The sequence below is a fragment of the Pelophylax lessonae genome, assembly GCF_965119305.1.
Source record: "Pelophylax lessonae genome assembly, chromosome: 5".
Lineage (NCBI taxonomy): Eukaryota > Metazoa > Chordata > Amphibia > Anura > Ranidae > Pelophylax > Pelophylax lessonae.
Genome location: NC_138772.1, coordinates 31,608,876 through 31,627,690, shown reverse-complemented (window position 1 = coordinate 31,627,690; position 18,815 = coordinate 31,608,876). Strand labels below are relative to the sequence as shown.

The 18,815-nt window shown below is 41.3% G+C and overlaps 1 protein-coding gene across 1 annotated transcript in view; it reads left to right on the top strand.

The window, feature by feature from the left end:
• The first annotated feature begins 270 nt into the window (after positions 1-270).
• The window catches only part of ADCYAP1R1 (ADCYAP receptor type I), a 419,514-nt gene continuing 400,969 nt past the window's right edge, over positions 271-18,815 (top strand). Inside the window, exon 1 of the mRNA XM_082258031.1 lies at positions 271-571. The gene's annotated coding sequence lies outside the window, so the exon portion shown is untranslated. The remainder of the gene's footprint in view (positions 572-18,815) is intronic.

Here is an 18,815-nt window from a genome sequence, read left to right as displayed (position 1 = left end):
CCGCCCAGCCCCCCAATTGGTCAAGCGAACGGCATGAATATTTATCAGGCTGCCTGCGCAGAGGCGATTGGCTACACCACATTTTTCTTTTTTTTCTCTCCCTCTCCTCTGTAATGCGGTCTCCTCCTCTTAACACAGACCTGCTTGCTTAGCTCTGCTTTGTCTAGTGATACAGAGCAGGCTTCAGCAATTCCCTGAGTGCAAAGGCACCCTTTAAGCAAAAAGAAAAAAAAGAAAAAAAAAAGAAGAAAAAAAAAAGCTGCTCTGGATTTTGCATCAGTATTATTCATCTTTTCTTTTTTCTTTGGAATTCCACCCTTCGCCCTTCCGATTCAAAGTTACAGATGCTTGGGACTGAATTAATTCCTGGGAAGACGCTGTGCATTTAAAAAAAAAAAAAAGAAAATTCTAAAGCAAGATTGTGTATTCCGATCACATCCTCTGAGTAAAAGAGAAGAATTACGGATGCTGGTCTCTTATTAGACGGACGCCAATGCTGCCGCTAACTTGAGATATTTTTTTTAAGGCTGTGATGCTAGTCGCCTATCCTGTTGCAGTTTGAAAGATTCCGGTGAGTATTGAACCTGCTACGTTGTATTGAGTGCTGTTTGGCATGGGCGGCGATGCAGTGGTCTGTTCGGCATGCATTAAAAAAAATAAATGCAATACATTCAGGCAAGGTGGTGCTTAATTAATAAGATAGCAAAAAGCAACAATGATTATTATTATTATTATTATACAGGATTTATATAGCGTCGACAGTTTGTGCAGCGCTTTACAATATGAGGGAATGATGTGCAAAGTGTATAGTTGCGCCGTCGTAGCTGCTAACGGGTTGCCATGTGTCGCACGTTGCTCATTATCTCGTTAATTTAAAAAAAAAGTGCAAGGTTACTATCAAAGCGAGCCGCTGTGTTTATTATGTTCTGTAGCACAAACAACATCTTTTCTCAAGCAACTGAAAGGTTTTAAAGACATCCGCTCTGTAGAAATACATAACGCTGCAGTTATAGGTGAACGCAAACGCTTGCAAAGGTGCCGAATGTTTATTTCCTATGTAGCAAAGTGCAAAGCGTTTTTTTTTTTTTTGCAGATTCCACCGCACTGTTTTGCTACAGTGATGTGATTGTTGATGGGAATCACGTACGGACTAATGCAATATGGCCGGTGGGGTAGGACGGGATCGCAGAATCGATTGAAATTTATTTTTTTGAGCGTTGCATTATTTTTGGTTGGACGGATTGCCTTTGATCTATCGATTCATTTTTTTTACATCTATTTGATCACAGCTTGTGATGTATATGGCTGGTCTGTAGTCATCTGAGAGGGAAAAAGCAGGGGGGGGGGGGGGGTTGGTATCTCCCCTTATCCCATATTAACATATACTCATCTGTTTTTCGGATAATGTGTAAAAAAGTTAATTGTGTTCCATTTTCATGTATGCTGGAAAATAAACAAAAAACAAACAAAAAACAAACAAAAAAACAAGGAAAAAAATAAAAAATAAAATATATATATAGTAGTACGGTATACATCAATAAATAAATATATATATGTATAATATATATAGTAGTATGGTATTCACCAATAAATATATATATATGTATGTATGTATATATATATATATATATATATATATATATATATATATATATATATAGTAGTAAAGTATACATCAATAAATAAAAAAAATATACAAATATATATATACATATATATAGTACGGTATACATGAATAAATAAATATATATGTTTAATATATATAGTAGTATGGTATTCACCAATAAATAAAAAAAATATATATATATATATATATATATATATATATATATATATATATATATATAGTAGTACGGTATACATCAATAAATAAATAAATTAATAAATTATATACATATATATATATATACTGTATATATATAAATATATAATATATATAGTAGTATTCACCAATATATATATATATATATATATATATATATATATATATATATATATATATATATATATATATATATATATATATATTACATATATATAGTAGTAAAGTATACATCAATAAATAAAAAAAAATATATATATATATATATATATATATATATAAATGTGTAGCTGTAGATTAGTCATGCTGCAAAGTTTGTATCAATACATTCAGAATACTTGCAGTAGAGAGACTGGTTCCCCTTTCTTAAGGTGTATCTAAACTCAAGAAAAAAAAAATTACATTATTAAAAACTTTAAATATTATTATAAATAATGTTAAACAATATATTAAAATATTAAGTTGTTTAAATAATAATGATTATTATTATACAATTATTATTAAATTAATTAAATATTGCAGCTTACCAGTCCTTAGATGTGATGGCTTCATTAGTTTTATTTTATTTTTTTCCTAGATTTTTTTTTTTTTTTACTTATTTTTTTCACTTGATGACCCTGCCAGCAACACACTTCCTGTCCTAGGGGGACAACACGTACTCATTGTACTGCAGCTGTGAAAGAGCAGTGTTGTCACCCTGGGCTGCTTCCCTGATTTGGACAGCAACCATCTCCGTCTTTCTCCTCATTACCCAGAGGGTTGATGTATTGTAGTTTACAGAAGATAACTGGGAAAGCTGTTAACATTGTTTGAGTTCACAGTGCACAGGAAGTTAGAAGGACACTGAATTTCTGTCAGGATCCGCCGGTATTTTCTGTATTTCAGAACATGTTCTTAGCCTAAGAAAACATAAAATGAATGCAGCCGCTACATCTAAGGATGGTGAGCTGCAATATATTACATTTTTGTTTTTGGGTTTAGAAATATTTTAAAGAAGGATTATGAGGGTTTCAGTTTTGTTAAATGTTTATAACAGGCAAATGGTTATTATGAGTCAAAGCCTATACTACCCGGTCATTAACTACCCGGTCATAACTCAAATACTAACCTAACCCAACCCTTCCCTCCCCCCCCCCTCCCCCTCTGCCCTAACCCAAATCATAACCTAACCATAACTCTCCCCTCTACCATAACTCAAATAATAACCTAACCCAACCCCTCCCTCTCCCCCCTCTGCCCTAACCCAAATTATAACCCACCCCCCTCTACCCTAATCCGAATACTAGCCTAACCCCCCATCTCTACCCTAACCCAAAACCTAACCTAACCTTAACCCCCCTCACTACTATAACCCAAATCCTAACCTAACCTTATCCCTCACCCCCACCCTAACCCAAATCCTAAACTTAACCCCCCATCCTAACCCAAATCCTAACCTAACCCTAACCCCCCTCTACCCTAACTGAAATACTAACCTAACCCCACCCCCCATCTCTACCCTAACCCAAATCCTAACCAAACCATACCCCTCACCCCCACCCTAACCTAAATCCTAATCCCACCCCCCCATCCAAATCCTAACCTAACCCCAACTCTCCCTCTCCACCCATACCCAAACTCTACAAACTCTAAATCAATCCTAACCCCCAAGTCTAACCCTACCCCCAACCTTAACCCAAGCCTTACTGTAACCCTTAACTCTAACCCTCTTTCTCTCCACCCTAACCCAAACTCTACCATAGCTCCTACTTTTAACCCCTCCCCCTCTGACGTTTTCTTCCTTATCCCACCCTACCCTAACCCTTAACTCTTACCCTAACCCTTTCTCTTTCTCTGTATTTCTCTACCCAATCACAAACTCTGTCTAACCTTTAAATCTAACCCTACCTCCTAAACCTAACTCAAACCGTACTCTAACACCCTAACCCCCTCTCTCTCTCCACCCAAACAATGCCATTACCACCTAACCCTCTCTCTCTTTCTCTACCCTAATCCCTAAATCTAGCCCTACCCCTAACCCTAAATCAACCCTTACCCTATCCCCAAACTCTAACCTTAACCACCTAACCCTCTCTCTGTTTCTCTACCCTAATCCCTAAATCTAGCCCTACCCCCTAACCCTAAATCAACCCTTACCCTATCCCCGAAATCTAGCCTTAACCACCTAACCCTCTCTCTGTTTCTCTACCCTAATCCCTAAATCTAGCCCTACCCCCTAACCCTCAACCAACCCTTACCCTATCCCCGAACTCCAACCTTAACCACCAACCCTCTCTCTGTTTCTCTACCCTAATCCCTAAATCTAGCCCTACCCCCTAACCCTAAACCAACCCTTACCCTATCCCCGAACTCTAACCATAACCACCTAACCCTCTCTCTGTTTCTCTACCCTAATCCCTAAATCTAGCGCTACCTCCTAAACCTAAATCATCTCTTACCCTATCCCTGAACTCTAACCCTAACCACCTAACCCTCTCTCTCTCTTTCTCTACCCTAATCCCTAAATCTAGCGCTACCTCCTAACCCTAAACCCCAACTTTAACCCTAACCTCCTAACCCCATCCCTCTCTTTCACACACTCTTTAACACGTTTTAGTTCCAAAACTACATTTGGATCTCGCAATGGAGAAATGGCAAGAGCTTCCCAACTTTTGTTGTATTTTCGTTGTACCAGATATATTGATCAATTATCATGATTGGAATCTCTGCTATTAGCTTTTATGGATTGCCTATATGTAACTGTATACTCCCTGTTTTATTTCTTGCGACAAGAAAAATTGGAGCATCATTGGTAATAATTATATACAAACGAGCATTCCTTGGCATGATTCATGCAGATATGTGGTGCTGACAGTAGGGAATCATTCAGTGTGGAGTTCAATGTAAATTCAAAAACAATATTTCTTTTGATTGATAATTGACAAATTGATAGATATGTATTTGTTTGCAGAGATTGGTCAGCCATTGACTGGTCATCCTATTCATATCACGTAGCCACAGAAGGATAGTCTGGTATTCGGAAGCAGTGCGGCCAAACCGATTACCACTTAACACCTTAATAAGAGTCAGACACACCTGATACAACTCAGATGTTCCAACCATGAAAATCCAAGAAATTGAAGCAAATTTTAAAAAATAAAAATAAAATGCAAAGTAATTTGGCGTTAGTGTTGACACACACAGATAGAGCTGAGTGCATTCATCATCACTGCTTCAAGTGTTAGAAAATGGCAGCTTGATCTGAGAATTTTTGTTCAGGTATGATGATTTCTCTTTCATATATATATATATATATATATTTTTTTTTTTTTTTATTTTTTTTATTTTATTGATTTAAAAAAAAAAATTTTCTTTTCAAACACAGACACACATATCACAAATTAAAAAGATGGAATTCAGTATTTATACTAAAATTATACCTCCAGTATAAATATGTCAATCAGTATCAATCATGGGATAATATATAAAATTTATGTTATATAAAAATGTAAAAAAGAAAGAGAGAAAAAAAAGGGGAAAAGAAAAATAATGGAGGAAGAAGTAAAAAAAAAAAAGGAGGGGGGGGGTATTTATTGTTAATGAATTATCCCAATCTTTTACTGGTCCATGTCTGTAAGATGAATTCCCTCTAGGTGCAACGTAGAAATTATGTCCGTCAAATGGAAATATTGTGACAGGTCTGGCGGTTTGATGCTCAGGACAATATTGGGTGTATCCCCCCCTACATTTTAATTAGGTATTGTCCTACCTGTGACCAGATGAAAGATCTACCCCAAGGCATTAGCAGGGTTGTGAAAAGATCAAATAGCTGTGTAGACCTAGGGAGAATTTCAAATAGCAGTGGCTGACAATGATTTTCTCATCCCATAGTGATCTCTGCCCCATGTGATAAGGTTGGCATTCAGGATCTCTACCTAGGGCAGCCATTCTCAACCAGTGTTTTTCCAGGGGCGGCTAGGGGTTCCTTGAGCTGTGGCTGATTGACCCCCCCCCCCCACCCCCCCATTTGATGGTGCCTACGTAGTTCTGGGATCAACACCACTTGGCCACGACTGTAAAGAGGACATTCTTCCCATTGACCACCAATGTAAGGGGCATTTTTACCACTAACCATCAATGTATGAGGCATTTATCCAACTGACCACCAATGTAATGAGCATTCTTCTAAGTGATCGCCAATGCAAGAATCAATCTTCTCACTGATCACCAATGTAAGGAGGAGCATTCTTCCCACTGATCACCAATGTAAGGAGCATTCTTCCCACTGACCACCAATGTAAGGAGCATTCTTCCCACTGATCACCAATGTAAGGAGCATTCTTCCCACTGACCACCAATGTAAGGAGCATTCTTCCCACTGACCACCAATGTAAGGGGCATTCTTCCCACTGATCACCAATGTAAGGGGCATTCTTCCTACTGACCACCAATGTAAGGAGCATTCTTCCCACTGACCACCAATGTAAGGAGCATTCTTCCCACTGATCACCAATGTAAGGAGCATTCTTCCCACTGATCACCAATGTAAGGGGCATTCTTCCTACTGACCACCAATGTAAGGAGCATTCTTCCTACTGATCACCAATGTAAGGAGCATTCTTCCCACTGACCATCAATTGAGGGAGCATTTCCTATCTGATCCCCAATGTAAAGCATTCTTCCCACTGACCACAAATGTAAAGAACATTCTTCCCGCTGATTACCAATGTAAGGGGCATTCCTCCCAATGACCACCAGTGTAAGGATCATTCTTCTATCTGACCCCCAATGTAAGGAGCATTCTTCCCATTGACCAAAAATGTAAGGAACATTCTTTCCACTGATCACCAATGTAAGGAGCATTCTTCTTATTAACCCCCAATGTAAGGGGCATGCTCCTCACTGACCACCAATGTAAGGGACATTCTTCCCACTGATCACCAATGTAAGGAGCATTCTTCTTACTGACCACCAATGTAAGGACCATTCTTCCCACTTGCCTCCAATGTAAGGAGCATTCTTCCAAATGACCTCCAATGTAAGGAGACATTCTTCCCACTGACCATCAATTGAGGGAGCATTTCCTATCTGATCCCCAATGTAAAGCATTCTTCCCACTGACCACAAATGTAAAGAACATTCTTCCTGCTGATTACCAATGTAAGGGGCATTCCTCCCAATGACCGCCAGTGTAAGGAGCATTCTTCTATCTGACCCCCAATATATACATTGACCAAAAATGTAAGGAACATTCTTTCCACTGATCACCAATGTAAGGAGCATTCTTCTTATTAACCCCCAATGTAAGGGGCATGCTCCTCACTGACCACCAATGTAAGGAGTATTCTTCCCACTGACTGGCTACCATTAAATTTGTTTTAGCAAAGAATCCCTGAGACCTACATTTCTTTTTAAGGGTTGCTCTGAGGTAAAAAGGTTACAAAGGGTTGACCTAGGGCATAATTATACAAGTACATGTTTAACTAGTTAAGTCGTGTATGTTTATTCAACTATTCAATGACCATTCTGTAGCACAATGGTACTGCCATTATCTTCTATGGAAGGTGTAGGCAGGAGGCACTGAATACAAAAACAAGTTAGATCCTGTAGTATGAAATAAAGTCTTTATTGTGGAGTATAGTGACCATGGTAGAGCAGATGTCATACACATCTATACCTCTAGGGGGCTGGAGAGAGAGAGAGAGAGAAACAAGGTCATCTAGAGCCCAGGGTCAACATGTCAAAATGTGTGTCCCCCCTCCCCAAGATGAATGAGCATTATGCGTCAGCAAAAATTCCCCCCCCTAAAATTGATCACTAATCTGTATGCATAATTCCCCCTCCTTCCAGTACAAATCCACCCCCTGCTAAAATCACTACTCCCATCAAAAATATTTGTCCCCCAAATCCCCGATAACACAAATGCACCCCCTTTGCAAAAAAAAAAGAGGAAAAAAAAAGAAAAATAAAAACACCCCTCCTAGCACAAATCTTCTACCCCTCAAATTTCCCCTCTGAGTACAAATCCTCTCCTCCCCCTTCCAAATACCACCATCCAGCACAAATCCCCCTCCCCCCATGCCCCCTACTAGCACAAATACTCCTCCCTCCCATATTTACCTTCCTAGCACAAATACTCCTTAGTCATCCTTACAAGCACAAATAGCCCCCCCCCCCCCCCCACACACACACACACACACAACATATCACCTCTTTTAGCACAAACCTCCCTAAATCCCCTCCCCCACCACAAATCCTCTTCTCCCATCACCCATCCCAACACAAATGCCCCTAAATTACTACTTCCAGCACTTTCGCCCAAATTTCTCCTCCTAGAACAATTCTTACCCTCTGCCATCCCCCTTCCCAACACAATTCCCCTTCCCCAAACTTCCTTGCGGTGCCACCCCCCTTCCACCTCACAAGATGACTCAGTGCCCAGGGCAACCTCCCTCTTGCCCACCCCTTGTTCCTGCCTTGTAATAAGCATTAAAAATAAGCTCTCACTGACCTCTGTAGCTGTAAGCACTATGGAGTAATTTATAATCACATTTTTCAATAGAAGTACTTTGACTTTTAGCCGCTCGGTTTACCCTGCTCTCCCCTCCCGACAGTGACTTTATAGGTTTCTAATGCAAAGAAAGATCAGGCACACTAGGTGGGGAAGCAGATGATGTGTGCTTATACTGGATGAATGGATTCCAGAGTGAGATAAAGGGAGAGTGGACATGTTGGAGCACTATCAGAGCAGACATGAAGCTGCAGCCCCACCTGTTGCCAGCCACTGATCTGATCCATAGTGAAGGGGCACCCTCATAATAACGTTGCTTAGGGCAGCTGCTCCCTCTTGCCCACCCCTTATCCCGACCGTGGAGACAACTACCAACCAGAGTGTCATTTTAATGACCTTCAAGGACGAATTGCTTTACAGTGCCTGCAGCTACAGAGGTCAGTAAGGGCTTTTTTTAACCACTTTCTGACTGCCCCATGCAGATTTACAGAGGCAGGGCGGCTCGGCTGCGCATAATCACGTACATCTACGTGATTGTGTGCATGCGGTTTTGGTGGCGCCGGAGTCGTGCTCCCACTGTAGTTAGACACATTGGGAGGCAGACCGCGGGAGGAGCGGGCTTGATCGCCGCCGGCCTCCCACGATCTTCAGGGAAACTGACAGGAGAGCCGTCTGGTATGTAAACAATGTAAGACGGCTCTCCTGTCAGAGAGGCAGGGAAAGATCGTGTGACTCAGCTAAGCTGAATCACCGATCTCTCTCTCTTCCTCTATTCAATCCACCCCCCCCCCCGCACAGTTAGTAAGCACATCTAGGGAACAAATTTAACCCCTTGATCACCCCCAGTGTTAACCCTTTCCCTGCCAGTGTCATTTATACAGTAACAGTGCATATTATTTAGCACTGATCATTGTATTATTGTCACTGGTCCCCAAAAAGTGTCACTTAGTGTGAGATGTGTCCGCCGCAATGTCACAGTCCCGCTAAAAAAAAATGTAAAAAATAAAAAGTCCATAAATCTATCCCGTAGTTTGTAAATGCTATAACTTTTGCGCAAACCAATTATTATACGCTTTTTGGGATTTTTTTTTAACAAAAATATGTAGCAGAATATAAATTGGCCTAGAGTGATAAAAAAAAATAGATTTTTTAATTTTTTTTATTGGGCATGTTTTATAGCAGAAAGTAGAAATACATTGGTGTTTTTTCAAAATTCTTTTTTGGTTTATAGCGCCAAATCTAAAAACCGCACCACCAAAAGAAAGCTCTATTTTGTGGGAAAAAAAGGACATCAATTGTATTTGGGTACAGCGTCGCACGACCGCGCAATTTTCCATTTAACATAACGCAGTGCATACTAGCACATTATGCCATTGTCCTGCAGGGATTTTTTTTTTTTTTTTTTTGGGGGGGGGGGGGGATACAACAGCTTTAAGAACCCCCCCAGCCCTGGTGCAAGCATTGGGTGGCACTTTGGAGGACTTATGCAAATGTCGAAAGGCCTTGATGGGTGGGTGTCAGTCTGGAGGTGTGGGCTGTTATAGCATGCAGACCGACTTAAGTAACACCCACATGTGATGCAGAGACTCCATGATTGAAAGAACTGAAAATGCAATAATTGAAAGCCAGGGACGATCAGGCTGGAGTGGAAAGGGCTAGATGATGCTGGACATCCTCCAGCCAAGGAAAGTGGCTGGCTCTTTCTGACTTGCTTCTGAAGCAAATTTTAAGAAGCTCACGGTATGCAGTGAAATCAGAAAGCAATTTCAGTACAGAAGAGGAGCCGCTACAACTGTGTCAGACTGAAGGGAAGGTCGGAGGTCAGATTGACGGTGAAGCGACGTTCACTTTGAATACCTAATCATGGTTATGGAGAAAAAGAAAACTGGATTTTTTTTCCCCTTGCATGATTGGATAAATAAACTCCTTTTCAGTCATTCAGACACTTTTCGTAGAGACGGCTAAAACGGATTATCTTGCATTTAGAAATATTCAGCAAAATGTAGAACGTCTAAAGACATTAGATGACGGTGCTCTGCTCCGGCTATGTTCGGAGATGATCTAATGTATGTGGGTCACCGGCAGACACCGCTGTTAGGAAGAGAAGAACATTTTGGAAATATATTCCAATCTTTTTTGTATTTCCCATGATATGCCAACAATGGAGGTTTCTGCAGAACCTCCACCATCTCCCCCATTGGCTAAACATAAACCATCCCACCCCCAAGCAACTGTTTGGATTGAGGGACCTGGCCCCATGTCCTCAGCTGCCTCCACTAGTCAAGTACCATGGGAGTCCATGGCAATGATGGAACCTGATCAATGATGTTGATAAAACATCTGGTTGCAGCTCATGTAGGATCAGACCCCATGAAGGTGACCACAGCTTATGTAGGATCAGACCCAATGTGGGTGACCAAGGCTCATGTAGAACCAGACCCCAAGGAGGTGACCCCAACCTATGTAGAACCAGACCATATGGAGGTGACCAAGGCTCACGTAGAACCAGACCCAATGTAGGTGACCACAGCTCATGTAGGATCAGACCCAATGTAGGTGACCAAGGCTCATGTAGAACCAGACCCCATGTAGGTGACCACAGCTCATGTAGGACAAGACCCCATGGAGGTGACCATGGCTCATGTAGGACAAGACCCCATGGAGGTGACCATGGCTCATGTAGAACCAGACCCCATGGAGGTGACCACAGCTCATGGAGGACCAGACCCCATGGAGGTGACCAAGGCACATGTAGAGCCAGACTCCATGTAGGTGACCAAGGCTCATGTAGAGCCAGACGCCATGTAGGTGGCCACAGCTTATGTAGGACCAGACCCCATGGAGGTGACCACAGCTCATGTAGAACCAGACCCAATGGAGGTTACCACAGCTCATGGAGAACCAGACCCCATTTAGGTGACTGCAGCTCATGTAGGACAAGACCCCATGGAGGTGACCATGGCTCATGAAGGATCAGACCCCATGAAGATGACCACAGCTCATGTAGAACCAGACCCCAAGGGGTGACCACAGCTCATGTAGAACCAGACCATATGGAGGTGACCAAGGCACATGTAGAGCCAGAATCCATGTAGGTGACCAAGGCTCATGTAGAGCCAGACGCCATGTAGGTGGCCACAGCTCATGTAGAACCAGACCCAATGGAGGTTACCACAGCTCATGAAGGACCAGACCCCATTTAGGTGACTGCAGCTCATGTAGGACAAGACCCCATGGAGGTGGCCACGGCTCATGTAGGATCAGACCCCATGAAGATGACCACAGCTCATGTAGAACCAGACCCAATGGAGGTTACCACAGCTCATGTAGAACCAGACCCCATAAAGGTGAACACAGCTAATGAAGGACCAGACCCAATGGAGGTGCCCATGGCTCATGTAGGATCAGACCCCATGGAGGTGATTGCAGCTCATGAAGGATCAGATCCCATTGACCAATCACAGCATCTTCACCAGGTGAATCCAGGAGGTAAAGTGAATTCCAGCTAGTTTGCTTTTCTGCAATCATGAAAAATAAATGACTCCATGACCACCCAAAGAATCATAGAAATTTAAAGCGGTTGTATACTGTGGCTGTTTAAAAAAAATAAAAAGTATGCATCGCATACTAGCACATTATAGGATACTTAGCTTAATACAAAGCCCTCCCACGGTGTGCTGTCACCGCTGAGAGAGCTGACATCTTCCCCTGGGAGTGACGCGATGACGTCACTCCCTGACGCGATGACGTCACTCCATGACGCGATGACGTCACTCCCTGACGCGATGACGTCACTCCCTTGCATGCACCCAGTAGCCCTGAAGTTCAGGCAAGATATGCCAAGCCTTCAGAACGCATTCGCCGGTGATGTCAGCGGCTGCACCCAGGGTGAATATCTCCTAAACGGTGCACATATAGGAGGTATTAATTTTACCTACAATTAAGCTTTTTTATAGGGTTAAATGTAGGAAACAATGACCAGGTGGGGTTTACTACCACTTTAAAAACGTTTTAATCCGATCACTAAAACTGCAGCTGTCATTTTAAATAATCCCTGGTAATCCTCCCACCACAGTGCTTGTTCAGACTCTTCCTGTTGTAGGGTGACAACACACTGTCCCTATTTCTCAATTGCTCATCTGCGTTGTCACCCTGTCACACGGGTTTCCAATGTAAACTAGATGTTGCTGTACCGACACACATTGCACAGGCTGGTCCACCCTTGTCCCTATCAGGAAGCTGGCCCTGTGATTTCATGTGCAGCCAATGCAGTAAACAAGAAGTAGCTGTATGCAGATCAGCAGCCCTGGGATGGAAATGAGGATGAAAAACGGCGTATTCAGTATTGCCAATTGTTTATTATTGATATATACACTCACCGGACACTTTATTAGGTACACCTTGCTAGTACCGGTTGGAGCCCCCTTTGCCTTCAGAACTGCCTTCATTCTTCGTGGCATAGATCCAACAAGCTGTTGGAAAGAATTTGCTCCATAGTGACATGATAGCATCTCGCAGTTGCTGCAGATTTGTCGGCTGCACATCCATGATGGGAATCTCCCGTTCCACCACATCCCAAAGGTGCTCTATTGGATGAGATGTGGTGACCGTGGAGGCCATTGGAGGACAGTGACCTCATTGTCATGGTGAAGAAACCAGTGGTGAGATGATTGGAGCTTTGTGACATGGTGCATTATCCTGCTGGAAGGAGCCATCAGAAGATGGGTACACTGTAGTCATAAAGGGATGGACATGGTCAGCAATAATACTCAGGTAGGCCGTGGGGTTTAAACGATGCTTATTTGGTACTAAGGGACCCAAAGTGTGCCAAGATAATATCCCCCACACCATTACACCACCAGCCTGAACCGGTGACACAAGGCAGGATGGATCCATGGTTTATTATTTACACCAAATTCTGACCCTACCATTTGAATGTTGCAGCTGAATACGAGACTCATCAGACCAGGCAACGTTTTTCCAATCTTCTATTGTGCAATTTTGGTGACCCTGTGTGATTTGTAGCCTCAGTTTCCTGTTCTTAGCTGACAGGAGTGGAACCCAGTGTGGTCTATTGCTGCTGTAGCCCATCTGCTTCAAGGTTCGATGTGTTGTGCAAGCAAAGATGGTATTCTGCATACCTTGTTGCATTATTATTTGAGTTTCTGTTGCCTTTCTATCATCTGGAACCAGTCTGCCCATTTTCCTCTGACCTCTGACATCAACAAGGCATTTTCCTCCACACAACTGCCGCTCACTGGATATTTTCTCTTTTTCCCACCATTCTCTGTAAACCTGAGAGATGGTTGTGTGTGAAAATCCCAGTAGATCAGCAGTTATTGAAATACTCAGATCAGCCCATCTGGGACCAACAAACCATGCCACATTCAAAGTCACTGAAATCCCCTTTCTTCCCCATTCTGAGGCTCAGCTTGAACTTTAGCAAGTCATCTTCACCACGTCTAGATGACTAAATGCATCGAGTTTCTGCCATGTGATTGGCTGATTAGAAATTTGTGTTACCAAGCAATTGAGCAGGTGTACCCAATAAAGTGGACAGTGAGTATATATATATATATATATATATATATATATATATATATATATATATATATACTGTATATGTATATGTATATATACATATGTATACAGTATATCAAATTACATATCTAATTATATATATATATTTATATATATATATATATATATATATATATATATATATATATATATATATATATATATATATATGTGTATATATATATATATATATATATATATATATATATATATATGTATATATATATATATATATATATATATATATATATATGTGTGTGTGTGTGTATATATATATATATATATATATATATATTATTAGATATATAATTTGATTTGTGTGTGTGTGTATATGTATATGTATATATATATATATATATATATATATATATATATATACTTTTTATGTATATATTTATGCAGTATATTTTATATAATATATACATTTTATGTATATATTTATGCAGTATATTTTATATAATATATACATTTTATGTATATATTTATGCAGTATATTTTATATAATATACATATATACTTTTTATGTATATATTTATGCAGTATATTTTATATAATATACATATATATGTATAGCTATAGCACACTAAATATCATCCAGTAAATTGATGTAATCCCTGAATGGATGGCATTTGGTTTGCTGAAGCATATAATAAACATCTGTCATCTTTTTCTTTTTTTTTTTTTTACAAAATTCTATCTTTTTTCATCCTTTCTTTAATCTCAGTGTTGCTGATCTCCTCCAGCCTCTTTCAGCCATGTTTTGAATTGCCTCTCCTCTACACTTCATCCAATTAGAAATACTTTAAAAAAAAAAAAAAAAAAAGAATTGGTAAAGTAGGTACAATGACGAGCCATTAACCCCTTAACAAAAAAAATAAAAAATGAAAAAAATGCATAAATAATAAATACAAGAAAATGAAAAAGCTAAAAAACAAAGCAACAAATGATGAAAGAGATGATATTTTTCTGTATTGGCTAATTAAAAACACGCCAAAGCTCAAAAACTCTTTAAAAACGCTGTACACAAATGCTCAAAAACGCACATAGAAACGCCTGAAAAATCGCTTAAAAATGCAGAGCTCAGGTGTGAATGAAGCCCTATTGAAACAGATCCTAAATGAGTATATAGATATGTGGGTTGCGCTACAGTAACAATACAATTATCTGCTAGCCTAGCACAAAATGGTTCAAAGTCAAAATGTAGGCTCCGTTCACACATAGGCGTATTGAATCACAGGCGGAATCGCCATGATTCTGCCCGTGATTTCAAAATGCACTGTTAAAATATCAAATCGCACATCAGCGGGTTTAGGTGGCATTCTTTTCAATGGCACTTAAAAACATGGTGCAATCCTGCCACGATTGATGATGGGCAACAAATCTCGTTGCAATCGCGCAAACCAATTGGCGCGAAGTGTGTCGTCCAAAAAAAGTCCCATGCCTATTATAACAAAATCCGATATCAATAATATTAACCACTTGCCGACCAACCCCACGCAGATTTACTGCGGCAGGGCGGCTCAGCTGAGCATATTCACGTAGATTTACATGATTATGTGCGCGTAGAACCGGCGGCATGCCCCGGAGACATGCTTACGCTGTGATTAGATCGCCGCTGAAACTGACAGAAGACCCGCCTGCTTATGTAAACAAAGCAGACGAGTCTTCTGTCACACAGGCAGGGAGAGATCAGGAGTAGAGATGTCCCGAACTATTCGCCGGCGAACATCGCTTGTTCGTGTTTGCCATATGCGATGTTCGGTCCGCCCCCTATACATCATCATTGAGCAAACTTTGACCCTGTACCTCACAGTCAGCAGACACATTCCAGCCAATCAGCATACCCTCCCTCCCAGACCCTCCCACCTCCTATAAATAAGCAAGGACAGCATCCACCTTAGATTCATTCTGAAGCTGCAGAGTTAGTTAGAGCAGGAGAGTGCTGCTGCTGCTGACTTAATTTTGAAATCATTAGCTAGGCCAGTGTTCTGTGTCCACTCCTGCTATAAGGACAGCATCCTGACAGCACCCCCAAAAAGCCCTTTTTAGGGCTGGTACATCAATCTGCTTTTATTTATTTTTTCTATATATATACAGACTGTACTGTGTGCACACCACTCATATCGGGGGGCACAGTACCTTGCAGATAAAAAAGTCATTTAATTTTTACCCTTTAATATAATTGCAGTTGCCTGCCAGTGTGTGTCAGGCCCACAGACTGAACTGTGCCCACTGCCAGTGCCCACCACTTATATAGGGTGGCACGGCACCTTGCAGATAAAACATTCATTTAATTTTTCCTCTGTAATATAATTGCAGTTGCCTGCCAGTGAGTGTCAGGTCCACAGACTGTACTGTGCCCACTGCCCACCACTCATATAGGGTGGCACAGCACCTTGCAGATAAAAAAGCCATTTCATTTTTACCCTTTAATATAATTGCAGTTGCCTGCCAGTGTGTGTCAGGCCCACAGACTGAACTGTGCCCACTGCCAGTGCCCACCACTCATATAGGGTGGCACAGCACCTTGCAGATAAAACATTCATTTAATTTTTCCTCTGTAATATAATTGCAGTTGCCTGCCAGTGAGTGTCAGGTCCACAGACTGTACTGTGCCCACTGCCCACCACTCATATAGGGTGGCACAGCACCTTGCAGATAAAAAAGCCATTTCATTTTTACCCTTTGATATAATTGCAGTTGCCTGCCAGTGTGTGTCAGGCCCACAGACTGAACTGTGCCCACTGCCAGTGCCCACCACTCATATAGGGTGGCACAGCACCTTGCAGATAAAAAAGTAATTTCATTTTTACCCTTTAATATAATTGCAGTTGCCTGCCAGTGTGTGTCAGGCCCACAGACTGAACTGTGCCCACTGCCAGTGCCCACCACTCATATAGGGTGGCACAGCACCTTGCAGATAAAAAAGTAATTTCATTTTTACCCTTTAATATAATTGCAGTTGCCTGTCAGTGTGTGTCAGGCCCACAGACTGAACTGTGCCCACTGCCAGTGCCCACCACTCATATAGGGTGGCACAGCACCTTGCAGATAAAACATTCATTTAATTTTTCCTCTGTAATATAATTGCAGTTGCCTGCCAGTGAGTGTCAGGTCCACATACTGTACTGTGCCCACTGCCCACCACTCATATAGGGTGGCACAGCACCTTGCAGATAAAAAAGTCATTTCATTTTTACCCTTTAATATAATTGCAGTTGCCTGCCAGTGTGTGTCTGGCCCACAGACTGAACTGTGCCCACTGCCAGTGCCCACCACTCATATATGGTGGCACAGCACCTTGCAGATAAAACATTCATTACATTTTTCCTCTGTTATATAATTGCAGTTGCCTGCCAGTGAGTGTCAGGTCCACGTACTGTACTGTGCCCACTGCCCACCACTCATATAGGGTGGCACAGCACCTTGCAGATAAAAAAATTAATTACATTTTTCCTATAATAAAAAATAAAATTCATCCAGAAAAAACAGGAACTGGCTTTTTCATTCAAATTTCAGTAGTGCAGGGATGGTGATAACCTCTTACCAAATAAATAGGATGATAACATATACCAAAATATATGAATCAGATGTGATAAATATAAGCATAAAATCACAAATACATAAAAGCGTGAAATCAGATCAATAGGAGTTCATAAAGTCCATAGGTATAAAGTGCATAGAGCAATGAAAGTGCAAAAATGAAGGATCACAGGTGCAACTTATGGGGACCACCCTTGCCTGCCACCACCACACAGTGCTGGGAGAAGTGCTGGGAGAAATACCACCAAAATAAAGCTCTGTTTATGGGAAAATAAAGCTCTGTTTATGGGAAAAAATAGAACATCAATTCTATTTGGGTACAGTGTCACACGGCCGCGCAATTTTGCGTTAAAGTAATGCAGTGCCGAATCGCAAAAAAAAAAATGGCCTGGTCATTAAGGGGGTAAATCCTTCCAGAGCTGAAGTGGTTAAATAAAATATAATACAATAAAATAAATGGGGCTTGGTTCGCAGCTACAGGCTGCCCTAGCGCGGGCACGTTTCTGCGGGCTTTCTGCGTCCCCTGCGTTGTGTGTAGGGCAGCCTGTTCATTTCAATAGGCTGCTCTACACGCGAGAAAAACACGGAAAATAAATCCCTGAATCTTTTCCAAACACGCACACCGCACCGAACTGAATAGGGCTGCGACATCCTGCTGTTTGTACAAGCGTGAGAACGCTCACATTAGCAGACGTGTGGGGGTCCTATTAACAGTTAATGGCACCGCCGCGTGTCTGCTAAAGGGCAGCGCGTTTCTCTGCAAGTCCAGGCAGCGCGCGTTTTTTTTTTTGCACGTTCCCGACACACAAAGATCTGAAGCCCTACTGTAATGAGGTGCTGCAAACAGGTCCTATGTGCATCCTCCTGGTTGTCTTATTTATAAATAAGTAACAATGTTGCATTACGATGATGAAGTGAAGGAAGGGAATCCGGCTGCAGAAACCCGAATTGTACAATATCAGCTCGTAAATAAACTCTCTGCAATGTCAGAAAAGGACTAAGCGGAAGGCAGAAATCACAGATGTGTCTCTTGTTCCGTGGCCAGCATCTCGCTGTCACTGAGCTATGACGGGAAGAGACATGGACCGCTTCCACTGATGTGATAGCAAGCTTTGGCATCTTGTCATGCCCCCCCCCCCCCCCTCTGCCAAGGCACGTCCCTGCTTTCCAGTCCTATTCTCCTTAACCTTGCTTTATAGGTAATCTATACCATCTGCTTCCATTTACCTATATGTCAATGTGAGTAACCTATATAATATAAGTATAAACCCAAAATCTATACAATCTCATATCATCTTTAACGTTGGTGTTTTAAAATGTACACTGCTCAAAAAAATGAAAGGAACACTTTTTTTTTTGAGTATAGCATGAAGTCAATTA